Source organism: Macrotis lagotis, chromosome 1 (assembly GCF_037893015.1).
Source record: "Macrotis lagotis isolate mMagLag1 chromosome 1, bilby.v1.9.chrom.fasta, whole genome shotgun sequence".
In the NCBI taxonomy this organism is placed as follows: domain Eukaryota; kingdom Metazoa; phylum Chordata; class Mammalia; order Peramelemorphia; family Peramelidae; genus Macrotis; species Macrotis lagotis.
The window spans coordinates 483,549,002-483,574,761 of record NC_133658.1 but is presented as its reverse complement, the minus strand read 5'-3'; the positions used below and the strand labels follow the sequence as shown (position 1 = coordinate 483,574,761).

At 34.6% G+C, this 25,760-nt stretch overlaps 2 pseudogenes; both read left to right on the top strand.

Moving 5' to 3' along the window:
- Positions 1 to 10,198: 10,198 nt before the first annotated feature.
- LOC141504794 (rab proteins geranylgeranyltransferase component A 1-like) lies at positions 10,199 to 10,606 on the top strand (annotated as a pseudogene).
- Positions 10,606 to 13,389, top strand: LOC141504790 (rab proteins geranylgeranyltransferase component A 1-like; annotated as a pseudogene).
- Positions 13,390 to 25,760: the final 12,371 nt, after the last annotated feature.

Sequence of the window (25,760 nt, the reverse complement as noted above, 5' to 3'; positions counted from 1 at the left end):
ATAAATGTTGGAAAATCATAAAAGAAATATATATATGTGTGTATGTATGTATGTATAAGTATTTGGAGCAGAATGGCTGAAGGGAAGAGCTTCACACAGTCTTGTCTGAAAGGGCTCACTGAAAGTAGCTATAGCCAGGGAATAGGTATGTTAATTGCAGACCATGTTCTGAATGAAATATTAAATAACCCTGAAAGTGGCTCAAAAGCCAAAGGCCCTATGACGTTTGGCAAACAGCATTGGAGATACCAAAAGGGGAGCTCCAAGATGCAGTGACTGTCAAGTCGCAAAAGAGAACATAATTTGGAGGGAGCAGTTTCCACAGAGAAAAGTGCAATAATAATATCACTCGAAGACATCATAAGTTTGCCTCCACTTATATGTGCATTGCTCACCCATAATCTCTCTGTGTGTCACCCTCCATGTGGATTGTATAGTGTATTTCAGGATAACATATTTTAGAATGATCATATATGTCATTCCAAAGAAAAATGATTCTTCCCATTAAGGGTATATGATTTAATATGAGAGTGAACTCAAAATTCATTGAAGGAAGAGTTTGTCATCATTATGTTATTTCTTTAAACTCCTCTATACTAAATGTATGATGACTATTAAAAGTAAACACATTGATGGGTCTTGTGAGCCCTTAGAATTTTAAATGCAGAGTTAGCTTTTTGGTGACCCCTGGCTTAATAAATGTTTATAGAATGGATGAATACATGAATCCTGTTGTATAGGGATAAGGTCTGGATCTCTTATTCTTCTAAGAAGGACTCAGATGAAAGAAATTCCCTCTATCAATGCAGGTTGGCACTTTCTCTGCAACTTAAAAAACTTAGAATACTGAAAGTTTAAGTGGGTCATTCAAATCCCCATATGTGTTGAAGATGATCCACATTTTCTAGGTTTCAAGGTCAGTTCTCTAGCCACTCTACGATGCTGCCTTTTAACAGAACATAATGAAATAAAAATTTTAAATAATAAAGAGAATATGAATAAAGGATTCAGACTAAAATGGAGGCAAAATATAATCCTAAATCCGGGATCAAAAAATAAATCAGAAACATCAAATAATTAAAATAAAGAGAATAACTAAGGAACATTATTCCTAAATTTGTCTCACCAAAAGCAGTTCTTAAGAGTAGTCACTTCTAAATACATCAACAAAAGAAAGAAATCCAATGCACTGAATAATGAAAGAAAAATCTAGAAAAGAAAAAGATTGATGCCCCTCCCCATAACCTCAAAAAGCAGAAATCTGAAAATCAAAGAAGAGGTCAATGAAACAGAAAACAAAAATAATATGAGTTGATAAAAGAGTAAGTATTAATTATCAGAAAATACCTATAAAATAGACTTGTGAAAAAACAACTATATTTTCCAAATGGAATACTTAAATGAAATGTATGACTCTTTTCTGAAAAAAGTGAACTATGTATGTTAAAAGTAGAAAATTATCTAATGTTGGAAAGAGAAATTATATAAACTAGAAGTCAAACAATCCATCAATCAACAAGCACAGTCACATTAGATGAACTTAATTATTGGTTTCTTTCTTTCTTTCTTTCTTTCTTTCTTTCTTTCTTTCTTCCTCTCTTAATCTCTTTCTTCTTTCCTTCTATTATTCCCTTCCTTCCTATTAAATAGCTATAATAGTCCAGACATCATGATATGCATTTAAGATAGTGACTAAAGGGGGGTGTTAAAGTTTACAGTCTATAAGAGACAACACTAATATTTTAAAAGATCTGTGAAAGAATGAATGAATGTGTGGATTAATGAATATTTGATTGAATGTATGATAAAGTATGATAAATGTTTATGTAGGAAGAGTGTTGGAAAATCAAATGCATTGTGAGTGGAGTCTTAGGCTAACATTAAGGGATCCTTAAAGAATGCATGAGGTCTCCAACAAGAACCCCCTGAGCTGACACAATTTGTTGTTTTCTCCCCAATTGAACTCCCTCTGTATTCTTGAGAGTCAAAATAGATTCCAGTCACTCTATATCAAACTTAAAAACTTTGAGTATAGTTAGGACCCTTGTTGATAAAGAGACCATTATATCTAGAAGTTCTCAATGGAAAAGAACATTACTTTTGCCATTTTAATATTTATGATTTCTCCTCATCATCAAGAGGAAATAGATTTCCCCTCCCCTACTATTTCCTCTTTTTTTCCCCCCTGTAACTATAATACTGAGACTTTCTTTCATTACTGGACTCCTTTGTGTTAGGGAGTTCCCACATGATGTGCCTTTCTCTAAAAATAAATCCAGTTGCAACACATCTCATGGACTTGTGATATTGTTTTGGATTAACACTAGTAATATGACACATTTTTACAGTATTGATTTGATTTTGTTTTAAGGGCTGAGAAACTGGAGAGAGGGAAAGCTTATGTGCCTAACTGGAGGGAAATGATGACTGTTGTTTATAGTAAATCATGACTGGAGCCTGCTCAAATAAAATAGACCATGAGAGGCAATTATGAACTAGGGCAACTCTAGGTCCCAGGGAACATATTCCAGAAAAGAAAAGGGTCCAAAGAATGTATTGGTAGGTTAGATGGTGGGAAAAATATCTCAAGTAAGCTCCTTCAGGTCTTTTTGCCACTATTTTTACTCCCAGTGCTTAGTACAATCCTTGGCATTTGTTTATTGATGAATTGATATTTAAAACAAGTCCCAGGTGATTTTTCAAGGAAGGCAGGAGCAGTTGGGAGAAATCAGAAAAGGCTTCCTGTCCAAGATGGTACTTCCACTGAGCTTTGAAGATGCCTAGCAATTTTAAGAGATGGCTGTAAGAAGATATTCCAGGCACAGGCACAACTGGTGAAAAGGTATGGAGGCACGAGATGGTGTTATAATTATGCGGAACAACAAAAAAACCAACATGGATGTGAGTAGAGAGAAGTAATAATGCTAGAAAACAGGGCAGCTAGGTGGCGTAGTGGGGGGTGGCTAGGTGGCGTAGTGGATAAAGCACTGGCCTTGGAGTCAGGAGTACCTGGGTTCAAATCTGGTCTCAGAATTTTAATAATTACCTAGCTGTGTGGCCTTGGGCAAGCCACTTAACCCCATTTGCCTTACAAAAACCTAAAAATACATAAATAAATAATGCTAGAAAAGTAGGTTGGGACCAGGTTGTCAAGAATTTTAAGTGCCTTGAGGTAACAGGAAGCCACTTGAGTTTATGTAGGACTTACAGAAATTCAATTATAAAATTCTCTTTGCAGAAATAAGAAAGTATTTAGGTAAAATTAATAATTGGAGAAGTTATCCTGTATCGCTGAATTCTTCTCATAGATAAAAATGGAGATACTAAGCTAATTTGCAAATTAATGTTATTTCAATCTATGTATGTAGTAAGTCTAGACATAAGTATAGTTAAATACATTTGTGGGAACAAAAGATGAAAAGCACAAGAGATGTAGTAAGGAAGAAAAGCAATAAGGAAGGTAGCCTAAAATTACCAGCTTCAAATTATAATGAAATAATCATCATACCTATTTGTTATTTGTTGAGAAATATAAATATAGCATTAGAAAATATTAAGACTGGGTTTGCTAGGTGGTGCAGTGGATTGAGCACTGACCCAGGAGTCAGGAGTACCTGAGTTCAAATCTGGCCTCAGATAATAATTACCTAGCTGTGTGGCCTTGGGCAAACCACTTAACCCCATTGCCTAGCAAAAAAACTTAAAAAAAAAGAAAAAAGAAAAGAAAAGGTTAAGACCAATAAGCAAGAAGTGAATAATTCCTTTATTCAATAATGCCAAGAACATAAACCACCAACTCTCTAAAACTTGGTTCCTTATTTTTGAAAAACTAGAAATTAGAATAATTTAAGCCATAAACCAAAGTAAACTCAAAATGTATAATCTACATTATCTTTTGAACAAGAATGGAATTAAGTGCCTTTCAGTTCTATAATATTTAGATAGAAAATTTTGCATATAGAAAGTTAAAACAACTTTTGAAAGAATGACATGAAAATAAGTAAAATAGGAAGAAAAACTGTCAATTATAGAAAAAGGCATTTTCAAAATAATCTCTGATAAAGTTTTGATTTCCAAATACGGATGACACTAAAGAAAATCAACAACCATTCCCCAGTGCATCAGTGCTCACTGATTTAAGAGATGAACAAACAGTGAGAAATACACATAAGTATCAATCATAAAACAAACAAAAAACAATGTACTAATAATAAGAGAAATATAAGTTAAAATAACTGAGAATTTGCCTCATAATCAGCAAATTGGTAACATTGATAGAATAAAAAGTTTTGGGAGGTTAAGCACATCGCTGAGAGAGATGGGACTAATGTTCAATCATTCTGATAAAAACAGTGGGACTCTGCTATAAAATTGATGAAATTGTTGAGGTCATTTGACCCAGTCTTACCAGTACTAGGAATTTTCCCCAAGGAGGTAAATAAAGAGAAAGGATCACACTTACTATTTTGAAAATGCCTGAACAAATGAACAAGATAGGTTTAAGAATATCATCATTAGATTCATTCTTTGGAAAAAAAAATTATAGTGATATTGTCATAGTATGAGATATGTATCTGTTTCCAAGAACATCATTTACATATTAATATTTTATGTCTACTTAAGGGGCAATTGCTACACATTTTAAGTTTTTATCAATTTAAGGAATACCTAGCTAGATTTCATTGAGTTAACAGCAATGTTAACAGCAATTCAAGGCTATTCAGATGTAATTTTGCAAAGAGCAGGTATGCTTCCCACAATAAATAAGAAGGTTACCGAATTCATTTGAGTATTTTGATTATTTCAGTAGTGAGGTATAATATATCCAGATGCAGCTAGGTAGTTCATTACCTCTATTGAATCCAAAGACTGAAGCAGGAAAAATCATCTTTGTGTTTGAGATGTGACATACTCCTCCTATGAAATCATTTAAAGCATGCTTGGGAACCTTCTGAAACTGCTAATCCACATGTCATCCATCCTTTCATCTATTTATCTATCTATCTATCTATCTATCTATCTATCTATCATTTATCTTTCCACAGATAGATATATATTTGTATATATGCATTTATTTGCATATTTATATGCAATGTTTATGTAACTCTCTATCACTTAACACCACTGCCTTATAAACCTAAAAGAAAAAAAATAGCAATTTGGAGCAGGTTTTCATTTGATTTATACTTATACTTTGAAATTCTTTGAAAACTACATTTTTGTATCACCTTAAGTGAATATTTCTTGATCTTAATTCCCTATATATCTTAGAAACATAGGCAAATTCAGAGAAGGATCTAGATAAAGATGTAAATTAACATACTAAATATGCAAATATATACAAATACATACATATATTTATGTATACATGTAATCAATTGATGTTTTTTGTTTTTATATTACAGTTATTCATGATAATGTACCTATCCATCCAAACCATGCCAAGAATGTAATCCTCCTTTATAAGAAAAGAAAATTGCTAATGCTGTAACTATTTGGCAACTTATACAATATTCTCCTCAAATGATCTCCTGAGAGGAAGTGAGTATAATTTTTTTCTACAGTTGGAGAAAATTTCTATTTTATTTTTTAATAGTCATATTTTTGTTAGATCATGAACTTTCTCAGTTCATGAAAGTCTTTTCCTCAAACCTCCTCATGTTTATAATCTGCTACTACTCAATGATATTTTACAATATTTAGCCACTCCAGTCAGTTGACATTCACTTTATTTTCATTGCTTTGCTACTATAAAAGGTGCTCCCATATTTTGGTATAAATCAGATCTTTATTTTCTGTCATTGAACTTGTAGTAATCTCTGTTCAGTAGCAGGTTTCTGAGCCAAAAACTAAGAATAATTTAGTCAGTTTCTTAATATAGCTCTAAATATTTTCTTAATCTATTTCCAGAATAATTAGAATAATTCATTATTCCACTAACAGTATATTAGTAGTGTACTTATCTTCCAACACAACCTCTAACACTAAATATGCTTTTAATTTTTTTAGAATTCTCAGTTCCTTTATTAATAGCAATTTGGGGGGTTGGGCAGCTTAGTGGTGCAGTGGATAGAGCACCCACCCTGGAGTCAGGAGTACCTGAGTTCAAATCCAGCCTCAGATACTTAATAATTACCTAACTGTGTGGCCTTGGGCAAGTCATTTAGCCCAACTGCCTTGTAAAAACCTAAAAGAAAAAAATAGCAATTTGGAGCAGGTTTTCATTTGATTTATACTTTGAAATTCTTTGAAAACTACATTTTTTTGTATCACCTTAAGTGAATATTTCTTGATCTTATAAACTTGACTTAATTCCCTATATATCTTAGTTTGCAGATTTTACCGGTGATATTTGATGCAGGTTTTTTCTATTCAATAGTTTCTTTTTTTAATTCAATCTAACATTTTAAACATGACCTTTAATGTTATATAAACAAAAATTTTCATTATATCTTTCATGATTAATCAGTCAATCAATTAGCAAACTATAATTAAGATTCTAATTTGTACCAAATGCTCTGCTGGGTGCTAGGGACTATAAATCTGTCACTCTATGAGTATTTACAAAGGAACAGTCTGATGTAGGGAGAAGAGGTCATTTGAGTTGGGGGATCAGCACTATTGTTTACCCATTCATGCTTTATCACTTACTCCCTTAGCTATCACCACATCTTACCTTTGGATCTATGCCCTAATGCTCATTCCTTGTCAAGTCATATACTCCTGTGACAGTAATCGTTGTCTCCTACTTAGTAGGAATTTGTCTCAAGTGAAACAACCAAGATGTTCTCTTGAAATGTCAATTCTTTGGGGCGGCTAGGTGGTGCAGTGGATGAAGCACCGGCCCTTAAAGTCAGGAGTACCTGGGTTCAAATCCAGTCTCAGACACTTAATAATCACCTAGCCGTGTGGCCTTGGGTAAGCCACTTAATCCCATTTGCCTTGCAAAAACCTAAAAAAAAAAGAAAGAAATATCAATTTGTTTGTCCAAATAGACTTCATTGCAAACTCTTTTTCTTGTCTCCTGCATATGCAGATCACTTCATGATGCCAGCAGAGTGTTCTCTGTTTTGCGGACTGATTTCTACTTCTTCCTCTGTAACCTAACTCTATCTTCTGTCCATTCTAGGTTCCAATGATATTCTTGTTCCCTTAGGGATCCTTTCTTAATAGCATCATTTGTTAACATTTTCTATCTCTCCAAATTATTGTTATTGAATTAGTCCTCAGTTAAAGATCTTCTTCTGTATTTCAGTTAAAGTTTTATAGAAAAATCAAGTTCCCTCTCAGTAATCCTTATCTTGGCAAGGGATCCACAACCCAATCACCTAGATCCACCTGTGTGTCATTGTTCTGCCTGGTAAACATAGTATTTAAGAGAAATTGTTAGATTTTACAAACCCTAGTGCTGATGAATTGATTGATGGCACAAATGTGTACTGATTATCTGTTATGTGCAAAGCTATTTGCTAACTGATGATGAGGAAATTGGCAGTTTGTTTATTATCTTAAAGGAACTTGTCTTTTGAGCTTCCAAGAGGCTAAGTGACTTGCCCTAAGTCACCCAGGTAGTAAATATCATAGTCCATAGTCTGGGATTAAAATTTATCTCATCTGTCATGAAGTTGCTATCTTTATTAGAAGATACAGAAATGTGAAGACCTACCATGGAGAAGATAATATTTAAGTTATCCCTTGAATAGAAATTACTACAATTAGAGTTATAGGGGTGAGAAGGGGAGACAATGTGAGTAAAGTTGTAGAAGTAGAAAGCTGCAAGGGTTTGAGGCAGAGAGAAAGTGAAAGAAAAAAGATTAATAAAATTCACCTTTTCCATATAGGCACCAGTTTAACAGAAAGTTTTATTTAATTTAGAATATAAATCTTTTTCCAAATCACTTCTAATTCAGAGAGGGAGTTGACCAACTTGACACAGACTTCTATGCTGTCTAATATGACTTTTCTCTGAGACAATTTTATGCAGCATTTATAAGACTTGAGAACAAGAAAAAATTGCTTAAATTATAACCTAGGTTGACAGTCTAGAATTGAGCAAATTTTCTTTACAATCAATAGGTTCCTCCCACAGATCCATAGCTAGAATCTAGCCTCCTACCTCCCCCCCCATTTCCCTTAGGGCTGAACCAAGTCTAATCTATTTAGGAGACTGAAGGGAAAGATTTCTTTTAGATTGGCAAAGTATTCTTTTGAAAGGTCCTTTTTCTTCCCATCTTGATCTATCTCATCTTCCCAAAGGACTATAAGGAAAAATAGTATGTCTTATGTCTAAAGAAACTAAGAGGAGATGTTTAATATACTCCAACAATAGTAATTGTTTTATAAAGTATTATTAATTATTGATTGAAACTTGAAGTCCATTTAGCCAACGCTTTGCTAATGCATCAATCCTTTTGTGAGTTGGGGGCAACAAGAGAGACAAGTTGTAGTCAGAATTAGTTCAGTAATTATCTTATTTTACCTCTTTACTATGTACTTAGATGACTAGCTAATGCTTCGGGTTTTTTTCTGAATTTTTATTTATTTTTTACAGTGAGCAAACTCATAATGAGAACTAATTTACAAAATTCCTATTAGTCATAGTTTTCAAATGCTTTTTATGGGAGAGAGGACAATACATTCTCTGAAATGAACTATACTTGGATCTTTTGTTTTTGTTTTTGTTTCATATGTTTGCTTCCACTTCCTCAAATGAAATAGACAAAATAATCACTCTTCATTGAGTCATATTAATTTTAGCCATTGACTTCCTCTGGAACCCAATACAAATTTAAGTAACTTTTTTCTTGACCTTGTTTTACTTGTTTTCTTATTTCTTCCTCCAGACAATTGTTGGAGTGTCTCATTGGTTTTTTTTTCCCCACAGTATTACAGTGAATAACTTACTGAAGGTCTTTTGGAAATTCCAACCTTTAATGTTGAAAGTGAAAGGTATTTATTTCAAACATGTAAAGTGTCGACTTTACCATCATCTATAATGACAGATGAAATTGTCTTTGCTTATGGGCATCATGTTCCATAATAAGGCATCCATCATGATATTATGACTGATAATATTCAACCCTAAAATGCCTTTCCATAAAAGCTCATAATTTATAAGCTTTATTACTAGGATAGAGGTCCTGTGGTATATAACATATCTAATACCTCACAAAAGACAAGCTTTCACACTATGTAATTTTATAGAGTAATGTCTTATTCTTTTATCTTAAAATGTAGACTGTATCATTCTATTCTGAGGTAGAAGGCCCCAGGCTGCCTAAGCTGACTAAAATGAGTTTTCTGTAATGACTCACAAGAAGATTTCATTTGCTATGCTGCATCAAGAGCTACTACTTTCATCAAGCAAAAGTAGATTTGAAAACTTACTAGTGGTACTCATTTCCCTAAATATTATTTCCCTAAATATAGATTTAGGTTTAGTCTGAAAGCATTGTTGAGTCACATAATACAGAATTACCTTATTCCTACAGAATACAAGATGAAAAGAATGAGTTCTAAATTCTTGCCAATTCTGAAGTTTAGAATATTTTCATATTACCTGCTTTCTAATATATATATACTGATAGACTTCTGATCTTATATAAACTGATATTCTCTGGTTCAGCTTGCCACCCTTCAGCATCTTTTCATCGCATGATTTTTGTCCATATTTTTTGACTGTATGTTTACCTTAGAGGATTCACTGAATATGCTGGAAGTCTTTCGTTAGATTAAAAATATTTATTACCAAAGATGTAGAGCAACACTCAGCATGTTCCTCATTCTGTTTCTATAAGTATATGTGTGTGTGTGTGTGTGTGTGTATGTGTGTGTATACATATTTAACTTCTTGGTGCTGTAATCAGTTTTCTAAGACTGTAAGTTTGATCTATCTTGTCAAGCTGCATTAATAGAGGGAGTTTCCAAATCAGGAGTTCTTGACAATAATAAATTTACACATCTCCACCAACAATAACAACATCACTACTATAATCACCACTACTACTTATAACTGTTGCTGCTGTTTTTACTTTTAATTAATAACCCAAATTAATGATTTCATGTTACATATTCATTTGTAAGTCCATTTATTGGTACATTTTAAGGTATATTCCATTTTTTCTGGTTAGCATAATTTTTAGTGATGTATTTGTAGGTAATAAAACAAGTATTAAGAAGTGAGTTTTTACCTCTCAAGATGGCAAATAAACTCCCTTCAGAATTCCATGTGATTGTGATTGGGACTGGTTTGCCTGAGTCCATCATTGCAGCTGCTTGCTCCAAAAGTGGCCAGAGTGTTCTACATATTGATTTAAAAGGATACTATGGAGGAAACTGGGCTGGTTTCAACTTTTGGGGACTACTGTCATGGATAAAAGCTTATTAGGAAGAGAGTGATGTTAGGGAAGAGTGGATAGCATGGCAAGAGTGAATACTAGAAACAGAAGAAGCCATTGTTCTTAGAAAGAAGAATCAAACCATCTAACATGTCGAAGTCATTTGTTATGCAGTCAGGATTCAGATGATCATGTTGAAGAAGTTGATGCTATGTAGAAAAAATCTGTCTCTGATATATTTCCTGACCCAAATGACACTCTGGACTTGATGGACACAGTTTTTGCTGATATATCTGAATTACCAGTACCACAAAGTGAGCCAGATACTTTATTGGAAATACCTGAAGTAGATGTGACATTGGAGAAGGATAATCATGATACTTATACAGATTGTAGACAGTGAGCTTTGGAACAGGAAAAGCTGAAAATGTATCTAACAAAGAAGGTGTTAATGATACACCAAAGAAGAATAGGATTACTTACTCCCAAATTGTTAAAGAAAGCAGGAGATTTAATATTGATTTGACCTCAAAGCTTCTTTATTCTCAAGGAGCATTAATTGACCTTCTAATCAAATCAAATGTTAGTCAATATTCAAAGTTCAAAAATGTAACCAGGATTCCTGGATATCAAGAAGAGCATATGCTACAAGTGCCTTGCTCCAGATCAGATTTATTTTTGCTTTGTGTAAGTGGTCCATCCATTTTATTTTATTATTTTTCTTTTATTAAAGATTTTATTTCAGTTTTGCAATTTCCCCCATCTTACTTCCCTCCCCCCACACCCCCACAGAAAGCAATTTGTCAGTATTTACTTTGTTTTCATGTCCTACATTGATCCAAATTGAGTGTGATGAGAGAGAAATCATATCCTTAAGGATAAAAACAAAAAGTATGAGATTAAAAAGATGTCTATTTTTTTCCTAAATTAAAGGGAATAGTCCTTCAACTTCGTTCAGACTCCAGGTTCTTTATCTGGGTACAGATGGTATTCTCCATTGCAGACAGCCCAAAATTGTCCCTGATTGTTGCACTGATGGAATGAGCGAGTCCATCAAGTTTGATCATATTGCTGTTAGAGTATACAGTGTTTTTCTGGTTCTGCTCATCTCACTCAGCATCAGTTCATGCAAATCCCTCGATGATTCCCTGAATTCCCATCCCTCCTGGTTTCTAATAGAACAATAGTGTTCCATGACATACATATACCACAGTTTGCTAAGCCATTCCCCAATTGAAGGCCATTTACTTGATTTCCAATTCTCTGCCACACAAACAGGGCTGCTATAAATACTTTTGTATAAGTGATGTTTTTACCCTTTTTCATCATCTCTTCAAGGTATAGACCCAGTAGTGGTATTGCTGGATCAAAGGGTATGCTCATTTTTCTTGCCCTTTGGGCATAGTTCCAAATTTCTTTCCAGAAATGTTGGATGAGTTCACAGCTCCACCAACAGTGTAATAGTGTCCCAGATTTCCCACAACCCTTCCAACAAATATCGTTATCCTTTCTGGTCATGTTGGCCAGTCTGAGAGATGTGAGTGGTACCTCAAAGAAGCTTTAATTTGCATTTCTCTAATAAATAATGATTTGGAGTAATTTTTCATCTGACTATAGATTGCTTTGATCTCCTCATCTGTAAATTGCCTTTGCATATCCGTTGACCATTTGTCAACTGAGGAATGGCTTTTTTTCTTAAAAATATGACACAGTTCTCTGTATATTTTAGAAATGAGTCCTTTATCAGAATCATTAGTTGTAAAATTGTTTCCCAATTTACTACATTTCTTTTGATCTTGGTTACAGTGGTTTTATCTGTGCAAAAGCTTTTTAATTTAATGTAATCAAAGTCATCTAGTTGGTTTTTGGTGATGTTCTCTATCTCTTCCTTAGTCATAAACTGCTCCCCTTTCCATAGATCTGACAGGTAAGCTAGTCCTTGAAGATCAGATGTTTTTAATAGCAAGCAACTCACTGTGGTAGAAAAGAGAATGCTGATGAAATTTCTGAATTTAGTTTGGACCATGAACCATACCCTGATGAATATAAAGCTTATGAAGAAAGTACTTTTTCAGAATACTTAAAAACTCAAAAATTGACACCCAACCTGAGACATTTTGTCCTTCATTCTATTGCAATGACATCAGAGTAGCACCTTAGATGGTCTCAGAAGCAAGAAACTTTCTTCAGCATCTCGGGTGATATGGCAACACTCCTTTTTTGTTCCCCTTGTATGGCCATGGAGAAATTCTCCAGTGTTTTTGCAGAATGTGTGCAGTTTTTGGTGGGACCTATTGTGTTAACCATGCAATACAGTGCCTTATATTAGATTAAGGAATCAGGAAAATGTAAGGCAATCAGATCACTTTGGTCAGAGAATAAATGCTAAGCATTTTATCATTGAAGATAGTTACCTTTCTGAGAAAACATGTTCATATGTGAACTATAGACAGATATCAATGGCAGTGCTGATCACACATCAATCTGTAATGAAGGCAGATTCTGATCAGCATATTTCTATTTTGACAGTGCTACCAGTGGAACCAGGATCTGCTGCTGTTTGGCCCATTGAGTTGTGTTCTTCTATTATGACATGCATGAAAGGAACATATCTTGTTCATTTGATTTGTATGTCCTCAAATAAAACTGCAAGAGAAGATTTAGAATTGATTGTGCAGAAATTATTCACCCCATATGCTGAAGTAGAGGTGGAAAATGGTGAACAAGAAAAGCCAAACCTTCTGTGGGCCCTCTATTTCAACATGAGAGATTTTTCAGTTATCAGTAGAGACACCTGTAATAGCTTACCTTTAAACATATATATGTCTGCTGTGGGCCAGACTGTTTTCTGGGAAATGAGCATGCTGTCAAACAGGCTAAAACATTTTTTCAGCACATCTTGCCAAATGAAGAATTTTGCCCTCCTCCACCAAATCCTGAAGATATTGTGTTTGATGTAGATGGTGTGCAACTAGAGGTTCTTACACCCAACCCAGACAACTCTGAAGAAGTCACAGACCAAAGAAATGTGGGAAAGTTTGTTCAGGAATAGATGGCAGCCAGAAAGGGAGCCCTACTTCAAGAACTGTATCCAATGTTCAAATTGTCTTAAGGCAAGAAAAGTAAAGAATAGACTCTAAAGCAGAAAGTAGTCATCTTTATGTGCAAAATTACAACATATTGAAAGGAACCAGAAGAACCTTTGGAGAAAGGAATTGTGGCCTAAAGTCAAAGCCAGGAATTTCTCAGACTTCCAGCCAAAATAGTGGAGAAATACCAGACACTATTTTAAACTCTCCTGATTTTCCCTCAGAACTAACATGAATCATGACTCTTAATAGATTATGTATCCACAGAGACCATAGAAGAATAGAGGGGAACATCTCCCAGCAAAGTCTGTCATGGGGAAGTATGAGTATGCCCAGGGCAGAGAGCAGAGACCCAGTACAGGGACCAAGGGGTGTGGTGGGGGACTAGCCTGGGAACCTCAGCAGAAACATTTACTGTGTGCATAGCGGGCAGATAGGAGAGCTCCAGAGCAGCGACTCACACAACTGTCTGTCCAGCTTGACTAGTCTGGAAGACCTGGGTCATGAGCCCCCATATTTTTGGTAGAGAAGTTGTGATGTTTCCAGCTGAAGCAACTGTTATTCCTGTGGGAGGGCCTGACTTTCTCCAGAACAAACAGAAACAGCTTTAGATGTTCCTACCTAGTCCCAAGGCTCAGGAATGGGTGTCAACAAATCCCCCCCCAGCACTGATTGCTGATTAAGCTGATTGTCTGAGAGAGCCTTTGGTCTTTCTAGCCTGAGGACCTGGCCCAGATTGTGGGAAGGACAGGCCAGATCCTGCCCCAGGCCTATGGAGTGGGCCACTGACACCCAAACAAACACACCAGAGACAATTTCTGGTATTCCTTACAGGTGGACTCACTGAGTAGACCCTAGGATTTTGTAACCCCAGTGAGCAAGGCATCTAAGGATCTTAACCCACAAGGTCTGCAAATCAGCCCCTCCCCAACACAAGATAATAGGAAGAAAGGGTTCAAAATGAAGAAATGTCAGTGCAAAGTGGGGTCCATTGAATGTTACCTTGGAGAAAAGGATACTAACTCAAATAGCGATTGAGCTTCAGAGAAGAATATGAATTGATTTGCAGTTCAGATAGTCTTCTTGGGGGCAGCTAGGTGGTGCAGTGGATAAAGCACTGGCCCTGGAGTCAGGAGTACCTGAGTTTAAATCTGACCTCAGACACTTAATAATTGCCTAGCTGTGTGGCCTTGGGCAATCCACTTAACTCCATTTGCCTTGCAAAAACCTGAAAAAAAAGACTTCTTAAAAGAGATGAGAAAGGAGTTTAAAAATCAAATGGAAAAACTGTGAAGAGAAATGCAAGAGAAAATTAACAGCTTACAACAAGAAAACAAAATCCTTTGAAAATACAATTGGACAAGTGCAAAAAAGAAAATAATTCTCTCAAAAGCACAATTGAGCAAATAAATAAAAAAGAACAACACCTTCAAAAATAGAATTGACCAATTGGGAAACAAAAGGTAAATGAAAAAATTCTTCTCTAAAATAAACAATTTGAATCTGTGGAAATTAATGACTTCATGAGACACCAAGAATCTATTAAACACCCAAGAGCAAGACAAATAAACATAAATTTCATTTAAAAATAACAGTAGATAGCATTAAAAACTTGGGTATCTACCTCCCAAGACAAACTCAGAAACTATATCAACAAATTTATGAAGCACTCCTCACCCATATAAGATCAGATCTAAATAATTGTAAAAATGTAGAGCTAATATAAAGAAATGACAATTCTACCCAAATTAAATTATTTATGCAATGCCATACCAATTAAACTACCAAATAACTACTTTACTGAGCTAGGAAAAATAGTAACAAAATTCATCTGGAGCAGGAAAAAAGAAAGAACAGCAAGAGGAACTAATAAAAAAATGAAAATAAAAGTACCCTAGCTCTACCAGATTTAAAACTAGACTATAAAGCAGCAGTCATCAAAACTGCCTGGTACTGGTTAGGAAATAGAGTAATGGATCAGTGGATTAGGATATGTTCAAAAGAAACAGCAGTAAATGACTACATTAATCTATTTTTTTTATAAACCCAAAGACATCAATCTCTGGGATAAGAACTCACTATTTGCTCAAAAAATTGTTGGTCAAAATGGGTACGGGATTTAGACATAAAGAGCGATATCATAGATAAATTAATAAAACAAAAAATACTCATCTATCTGACCTATGGAAAAGGGATAAATTAATGATCAAACAAGAATTAGAGCACATTATAAAATGCAAAAATGAATGATTTTGACTATATTAATTAAAAAGGCTTTGCACTAATAAAACCAATGCTGCCAAAATTAGAAGGAAAGCAGAAAGCTGGGAAACAATCTTCACAATCAGGAGTTCTGATAAAGGTATCATTTCTAAAATATACAGAGAATTGCATCAAATTTATAAGATCACAAGTCATTCCCCAATTGATAAATGGTCAAAGGATATGAACATACAGTTTTCAAATGAAGAAATTAAAGCTATATATAATCATATAAAAAATGCTCCAAATCATTATTGATTAGGAAGATGCAAATTAAAGCAAGGGTGAGTTATCAACTCACGATTAGCCAAAATGAGAAAAGGGGAAGATGATGAATGTTGCAGAGGTTGCAGGAGGATTGGGACATTGATGCATTGCTGGTGGAGTTGTGGATGGATACACCCTTTCTTGAGAGCAATATGGAGCTATGCCCAAAGAGCAATAAAACTGTTCATACCCTTTAATGCAGCAATTCCAATTCTAAATCTATATCCAGAAGAAATTATGAAAAATGTAAAAAGTCCCACATGTTCCAAAATATTCATAGCTCTTTTTGTAGTGGTAAAGAATTGGAAATTGAGGGGAAGCCTATCAATTGGAGAATGACTAAACAAGTTACATGAATGCTATGGAATACTATTGTTCTATAAGAAACCATAAAGGGTCAGATTCTAGAGAAGCATGGAATGACTTACAGCATCTGATACTGAGCAAAGGGAGTAGAACCAAGAGAATACTTTGCACAGCAGCAACAGCATTTTGAAATGAATAACCTTGATGGAAGCAGCTCCTCTTGGCAGTCCAGAGAGTTATTTGACTGATTATGAACCATATTATCCCCAACCAGAGGAAGAAAAACAAAACAAAACAAAACAAAACAAAACACATAGAAAAAAACAAACAACCCTTCAGAATCTGATGAACATTTTATTTTTTTGAAAGATTTTAATTATTTTGAATTTTATAATTTTCTCCCTAATCTTGCTTCCCTTCTCCCACCCCCCACAGAAGGCAGTTTATTAGTATTTACATTGTTTCCATGGTATGCATTGATCTAAATTGAATGTGATGCGAGAGAAATAACATCCTTAAGGAAGAAAAATAAAGTATGAAATATAGCAGAATTACATAATAATATATCATTTTTTAAAAAATTAAAGGTAACAGTCTTTGGTCATTGTTAAAACTCAATTCTTTCTTGGGATACAGGTGGAATTTTCCATGGCAGATACCCTAAAATTGTGCCTGATTGTTTCCCTGTTGGTATGAGCAAGTCCATTAAGGTTTGCTTCACTCCCACGTTGCTATTAGGGTGTACAATGTTCTTCTGTTTCTGTTCATCCCTCTCAGCATCAGCTCATGCAAATCCTTCCATACTTCCCTGAATTCCCCTCCCTCCTGATTTCTAAGTGAATAATAGTGTTCCTGATGAACACTTTATAAAAATTATCTCTTATGTATCTCTTTTCTTTAATCCTAATTCCTCAATGGAAAAATTACTAATTTGTAAACTTGTTTAACAAAATATGTATGTAAAATGCTAAACTGACTGTTCCCTGCTTGGGTGGGGGGAAGAGAAAGTGGAGGGAAATTTTATAACTTGGAAATATGCATCTACATATGGATGAAAATGAATAAATAAATCTAAAATAAATAAATCATCTGTTAAAATTTTAAAAATGATAAAAAATAGAAGAAAATGTAAAATACTTCCCTGGCAAAACATCTGAACTTGAAAACATATCTGGAAAAAACAATTTAAGAATCATAGGACTACTTGAAAATCTTGAAGAAGAAAAAAAAAGCCTAGTCTTCATACTTAAGGATATAGTGAAGGAGAATTGCCCTACTATCCTGAAATCAGAGGGCAAAATAGCCATTGAAATACATTGAAAAAATTCATTAATCCCCTCCTGAAAGAGATCCCCAAATGAAAACACCAAGGAATATTGTGGCCAAACTCGAGAACTATCTGATCAAAGAGAATATCCTGTAAGCAGCCAGAAAATACTAATACCAAGGAGTCAAAATCAAGATTACATAAAACCTGGCAGTATCAACATTAAGGGATTGAAGGACCTGGAATATAATATTCTGGATAGCAAGGGAGCTTGGATTACAAGCAATATTGCACTATCCATCAAAACTGAGCCTTCTTTTTCAGGTGAAAAGATGCACATTTACTGAAATAGGAGACTTTCGATCTTTCCTGATGAAAGGAACAGGGCTGAACAGAAAATTTGGTCCTCAAAGAGATTCAATTGATACATGAAAAGGTAAACAGGGAAAAAGAAAAAAAAAACTATTATCCAATAAGATTAAACTGATTACCTTCCCACCTGCATGACAGATTCTCATAACTCTTGAGAATTGTAACTTTACTTGAGGGAATGTACTTACACAGAAGAAATGGACATTCAATGATATCTCATCATAAAAGAGGGACAGTAAAGGGATAGGAGGAAGGAGGGGATTGAATGGGGTAAATGACATCACATGAAGAAGTTCAAGGGACCTATTACAATAGTAGAGAAGAAGGAAGGAGGTGGAAACCACTTGAAACTTACTCTTATCAGGCCTGGCTCAAAAAGGGATTAACATACACTCCATTGAGTTTAGAAACTTATGTTACCTTTCAAGTATTAAGAGGGGAAGGGGAGGTAGGGCAGGAGAGACTGATAGAAAGAAAGGAAGAAGGAAGAAGGGGGAAAAGGAAAGGTGGAAAGAAAAGGGAGAGGGTCAGATTGAAGGGGGTAAAACACATGGAAGGATGTGGTATTCAGGAGTAAAATATTGGAGAGCAGGCATAAGGTGAAAAAGGGGAAAAGTTCAACTGAGGGGAGATAGCATATAGGGCAATAAAGAGCAAGTAATTAAAACCTTGAATGTGAATGGAATGAACTCTCCCATAAAATGGAGTAGATCACAAATTAGGTTAAATACCAGAATCCCACAATATGCTGCACACAAGAAACACATTTGGAGCAAAGTGATTCATACATAACTAAGGTAAAAGACTGGAGCAGAATATATTATGCTTTAGCCAAAGTGAAAAAAGCAGAGGTAGCAATCCTCATCTCAGACAAAGCAGCTGCAAAAATAGATTTCATTAAAAGAGAAAAGGAGGGCGGCTAGGTGGCATAGTGGATAAAAGCACCGGCCTTGGAATCAGGAGTGCCTGGGTTCAAATCCAGTCTCAGACACTTAATAATTACCTAGCTGTGTGGCCTTGGGCAAGCCACTTAATCCCATTTGCCTTGCAAAAAAAAAACCCTAAAAAACAAAAGAGAAAAGGAAGGAAACTATATCCATCTAAAAGATACCATGGACAATGAAGTAATTTCAGTATGCATGCACCAAGTGATACAGCATCCAAATTCTTAGAGGAGAAACTGAATGAGTTACAGGAAGACATAGTCAATAAAACTCTACTGGTGGGAGACTTCAACATCCCTCTCTCAGAATTAAATAAATCTAACCATAAAATAAGAAGAAAATTAAGGAGGTGAATAGAATGTTAGAAAACTTAGATATGATAGACCTCTGGAGAAAACTGGACAGAGATAGACAGAAAGGGATATATCTTTTCTTTTGCTGCAATGCATGGCACCTACAAAACAACTGACCATGTATTAGGGCATAAAAACCTTATCAAATTTAGAAAGGAAGAAATAATGAATGCCTCCTTTTCAGACCATGATGCAATAAAAGTCATGTGCAATAAAGGGCCATGGAGAGATAGACCTAAAACTAATTGAAAACTAAATAGCCTAATTTTAAAGAATGAGTGGAGGAATAGAGCCAAGATGATGACATGAAGTCAGGAATTCCCAGAAACTCATTTTCCCCAAAACTCTAAGTCATCAAATTTTGATGCTAGCCAAAATCTAGAGGGGCACAACCCATAGAAAGAGTGAATGATACAACTTCCCAGTGATACAACTTAGAAGATCCCTGAAACAGGTCTGTTCCACTGGGCCTGGGGTGTTAGGAAAAAGCCACAACACAGCCACAGCCACAGCCACAGCACAACCAAGCTGGACATCTGGGTCTGTGGCAGAAGGGGAAGTTTTATCATTGCTAACAGATGGAAGGAGTGATGAGAAAACTCTGCCTCACCAGAGTGAGTATGGAGTAGAGCACCAGGCTCAGAGTAGCCCTGCAGTTAGAACATGCAGCAAGAGTTGGCAGAGCCACCCAGCATGTCCACTGAAGCAACTTCTCTGGTGGACTTATAATAAAGAAGACAACTCATCTCAGAGACAGAGCCATTGAAATCTGAACACAAACTGAAGTACATTTTATTTTATCTCTCACTATTCTTAAGGTTTCTTGTCCTTTTTTTGGGGGGGGTATGATTACTCTCACAACAAGATTATTATAATAATATAAAAGAAAAAATATAGAAGGGAAAAAAAGAATGAGTGGATCAAGCAACAAATCATAGAAAGAATTAACGATTTCATCTGAGATGATGACAATAACCAGACAACATACCAAAATTCTGGGATACAGCAAAGCAATTATTAGGGCATATATTATATCTTTAAATGCTTACAGGAATAAAATAGAGAAAGAGAAAATCAATGAATTGAACATGGAACTAAGAAAGTTAGAGAAAGAACAAATTAATAATCCTCAATAAAATACCAAATTAGAAATTCTGAAAATTAAAGATGAAATTAATTTAAATAATCAAAAGCAAGAAAACTATTGAACTTATGAATAAAACCAAGTTGGTTTTATGAAAAATAAATCAATAAAATGGATAAGCCTTTGGCTAATTTGATTTTAAAAAAAAGAAGAAAACCAAATGACTAGTACCAATAATGAAAAAGATAAACTCACCACCATTGAGGAGGAAATCAGAGTTTTAACTCAGAACTATTTTGGCCAACTCTATACCAACAAATTTGATAACCTGAGAAAAATGGATGAATATTTACAAAAATTTAAATAGGCCAGATTAAAAGAAGAGTAAATTAAATACTTAATAATATCTCAGAAAAAAAATCAACAGACCATCAATTAACTGTCTAAAAAAAATCTCTAGAGCCAGATGGATTCATAAGTGAATTCTATCAAACATACAAGAAACAATTTGTTCCAATTCTATATAAACTATTTGAAAAAATAGATGAAGATGGAATTCTGTCAAATTCCTTCTATGACATCAATATTATGCTGATACCTAAACCAGAAAGAGTCAAAACAGAGAAAGAAAATTATTGACCAATTTCCTTATGAATATGAATTACAAAAATTTTGAATAAAATATTAGCAAAACAATTACAAGTTATCACTAGGAAAATACACTATGACCAAGCAGGATTTATATACCCAGAATGCAGGATTGGTTCAATATTAGGAAAACTGTCAGCATATTGACTATATCAATAAAAAAACCTAAATGATATTATATGATTATCTCAATGAATACTGAAAAAGCTTTTGACAAAATACAGCAACCATTTTTTCTAAAAACACAAGAGAGCATAGGAATAAATGAATTGTTTCTTAGAATGATAAGCAGTATCTATCTGAAACCACCAACAACCATTATATGCAATGGGGATAAGCTAGAAGCATGCTATAGGATCAAGGGTGACACAAGGATGCCCATTATCACCACTATTATTCAATATTGTTAGTAGAAATGTTGACTTTTGCAAACAAAAAGAGCAGAAAAGAAATTAAAATAATTAGAATAGGGAATGAAAAAACAAAACTCTCACTCTTTGCAGATGATATGATGGTATACCTAGAGAACCCTTAAAAATCATCTAAAAAACTACTTGAAACAATTAGCAACTTTAGCATAGTCTCAGGATATAAAATAAAGTTGCATAAATCCTCAGCCTTTCTGGACATTAGTAACATGATACAGCAACCAGAGTTGTAAAGAGAAATCCCATTAAAAATAACTTCAGTCAATAAAATATACTTGCAAGTCTATCTGACAAGGCAGACTCAGAAACTTTATGAAAAAAATTGTAAAACACTTTTCACACAACTAAAATCAGACTTAAATAACTGGGCAAATGTCAACTGCTCATGGATAGTTTGAACTAATATGATAAAAATATCAATTCTATCTAAATTAAGCAACTTATTTAGTATCATGCCAATCAAATTTCCAAAAAAATTATTTTAATGAACTAGAAAAAATTATAACTAAATTCTTATGGAAAAAACAAAAAGACAAGAATATCAAGGGATTTAATGAAAAAAATGCAGAAGAAGGTGGCCTAGCCTTCCCAGATCTAAAATTATTTTATAAAGTATCAGTTATCAAAACTATCTGGTACTGGATAAGAAATAGAGTGGTAGATCAGTGGAACAGACTGGGTGCAAAAGAGACAGCAGGAAATGATTATATTAATCTACTGTTTGAGAAACCCAAAGAGTCCAGCTTCTGGAACAGGAACTCACTCATCAATAAAAACTCCTGGGAAAATTGAAAATAGTATGGCAGTAACTTGGATAAGACCCACATCTCACAACCTATACCAAGATAAGATCAAAATGGGTGCAGGATTTAGGCATAAAAGACAATATTATAAGCAAAGTAGGAGAACACTAAATAGTTTACCTGTCAGATCTATGGAAAGGAGAGCAGTTTATGACCAAGGAAGAGATAGAGAGCATAATAAAAAAACAAACTGACTAATTTTGATTACATTAAATTTAAAACTTTTGCACAAACAAAACTACTATAACCAAGATCAAAAGAAATGTAATAAATTGGGAAACAATTTTTATACCTAGTGTTTCTGACAGAGGACTCATTTCTAAAATATATAGAGATGAGTCCAATTTAGTAAAAAAAAAAACAAGCCATTAGCCAACTGACAAATGGTCAAAGGACATGGAAAGGCAATTTGCAGATGAGAAAATCAAAGCTCTATAATCATATAAAAATTGCTCTAACTCATTACTGATTTGAGAAATGCAAATTAGAGCTTCTCTGAGGTACCACCTCACACCTTTCATATTGACAAATATGATCAGAAAGGATAGTGATTAATGTTTGTAGGGGATGTGGGAAATCTGAGCTGTGAACTCATCCAACCTTTCTGGAGAGCAATTTGGAATTATGCCCAAAGGGCAATAAAAATGTGCATAAATCTTTGATCCCACAATACCACTACTGGGCCTATATCCTGAAGAGATCATGAAAAAGGATAAAAATCCAACATGTACAAAAATATTCATAGAAGCTCTTTTTGAAATGGCATAAATTGGAAATTGAGGGGATGTCCATCAACTGGGGAATGGCTGAACAAATTGTGGCTTGGGTTTATGATCAACCATGATGGATGGACTTGCTCATTCTATCAATGCAATAATCAGGGGCAATTTTAGGGTGATACAGAGAAAACTGGGCATGGGAGTGATGAAATCAGCTGGAGACAAACTTTTTAAATCTTTTGTTTGCATTGTAAAGGGAATCTTCCTTTATCATCTAATTTAGGCCACACATGAGGGCCTGACCTTCAACCTGATTTGGGTTGCATTGTTTTTTGGTGGGACAGCCAGGGAGGACAGTCCCTGGAAGACCACCCAAAAGAGACCCCTCCCAAAAGGCAAAATCTCCAATGAGGGACTAAGGTCATTCCCAGGTCACCCCCCCCCATGGACTCTGGGAGAGAATTTAAGGAGATCTGGGGGAGAAGCTAGTTCCTTCTACCTTCCAGTCTCCTGCTGAACCCTGGTCAGCTTGCCTGGACAATTCAATCAACAACCCACATGTTCTTCCCTTTAAACTCTTTTGTAACTTTCCTATTACTCTCTTTTTTAAAAAAAATATTTTATTTATTTACTTGCCCAACTACATGCAATGATAGTTTTCAGCAAGCATTATTTTCTTGGGTTGTTTTTTTTCAAGGCAGTGGGATTAAGTGACTTGCCCAAGGTCACACAGCTAGATAATTATTTAAATGTCTGAAGCCAAATTTGAACTCAAGTACTCCTGACTCCAACTATTGCTCTATGCACTGTACCACCTAGCTGCCCTTCCTATTACTTTCTTAATATGTTGTAACTTCCTTTAATAAATCTCTATTTTCTTTCCAAAACCTGCATTCCTGAGTCTGAGTTGTAATTCTTCTTGGCAGAACCAGACCCAAGAAACAAATCAGTGGTGACAAGGGGTTTATGATAGAGAATACCATCTGGATCAAGAGAATTAACTAAGGAGCTTAAACAAAAGATTAAAGCTTGTTATATTCAATTTTTAAAAGTTGTCTAATGTAATATGTAATTTTGCTATCTCTTTAGATTTTCTTTTTTTCCTTTTGGATGTGATTCTTCTCTCAAAACAAGTTCAATTTTGATCTATGCTTATCATGGATCCAAATGTAAAGCCTATATCAGATTGCCTTCTGTTGGGGGAGGAGGGAGGGAGGGAGAAAAATTGTAAAACTTAAAACCTCACCAAAAAATGATTGATAGAAAGTACCTTTGTATCTATTTGGAAAACAAAAATATTTATACAATAATAATAAAAAACAAAATCAAAACCATCCTTCTAAAACACATTTATTCTCCCGTTTTGAAATGTCAGAATCCCTGATTTAATCATGTTGAAATTTTAGCTTTTATGTAGAGTGCAGACAGTTTTCCCTTTGCTTCCTCTGGAATCTTTAGAACTTCAAAATATGTTTATTGTTTTCCAGATTCTTTTATACTCATTTGCAAAAGAACTATCTTACTAACTAACAGTATATTGTTTAAGCAGAATGATTATCCTAATGCTTAGAATCTTTTTCTTCAGTAGGAACCCTCAGTTCTAAGATGAGGAGTGACAACTTTTAGAGCAAGTTTTGGGTGTGCTCCTAGGCAATGAAAGAAACAATGGAGTAGACAAAATCAGCATTGACTAATTTCTTAAAAATAGTTTGCAAATTTATTTTTATAGAATCACAGGGAAATTGCTTGTATGAAAAATATATCATGAAAAAACTTTGTTACCACATTCTCTTCAAATAAATATAGAATTCTATGATAAGAATAATTTTCTTTGAGGCATCTATGTAGAACAGTGGATAGTACAGATGGAGTTAGGAAGATCTGAGGGAGTCCTGGGCAAATCTTTTAACCTCTGTATGCCTCAGATTTCTTATTTGTAAAATGAGAATAGCAGCACTTATCTCACAAGTTTATTGTGAGGACCAAGGTGTAGCAATAATATTTTATCCACAAGATACTTAATCAAGAACTTAAAAAACATGACAGTATTGTGAATTAACATGGGAGAATGCTAATCCTATTGTGATCATTCAATATCCCTGTCCCACCAGCCTCCATGCTCTAGGTCTTGCAAATTAACCCAATGGATTGTGTTCTGAAAACACCCAGGAATTCTGATGCTTCAGCCTTTTGCCAGTACATTTTTTAATCCTGACCTTAAGCCAATATATAGGAGCACACCTATATAGAGAGTAGAAAAACAAACAAAAATAGAGCTGAAAGGGTTGGGGTTGTCTTTTGGCTTGGGAAAAACCTACTTTAGCAAACTCCAAAGAGTCAGAAACTCTGCCCAGAAATTTCAATCTACCCACTCCTCAAATCTTCAAATATCAGACACTGATTCAGGAGAGAGGTTAGTCAACTGATTGCATGTTGGGATATGCCAGACCTGAAGGGAAGGAAACTGGCTCATAGCTGAAGCTAGTTCTGTCCTCAAGGAAGTTATTTGGAATAGTCTAAATTTAGGGAAAGTAAATTCTTTAAATTGAAAGGAGCTTGAGAGAATAAGACATAAATAACCTCAGAGGTAAACTAATAAAAAGGGAAAGTATTAGAAAATAAATGATAAAAGCGAGCAAATATATGATATAAATATAAAATAAATCATTGGGCCAATCTGTAAAGGATTTATTAAAAGACAGTAGATAAGAACCACAAAAGAGGCATGGAAAAAAATGCCCTCCACTAGAGAATTAACAGATTCATAAAAAAAAGTATCCTGAAAAGATTCTAAGTGATTTAAACAGGTAAACAATTTTATGACTCCTTAGGGTATTAACAAGACTCAATACCAAATAGAATATGAAATACTTATTGATCA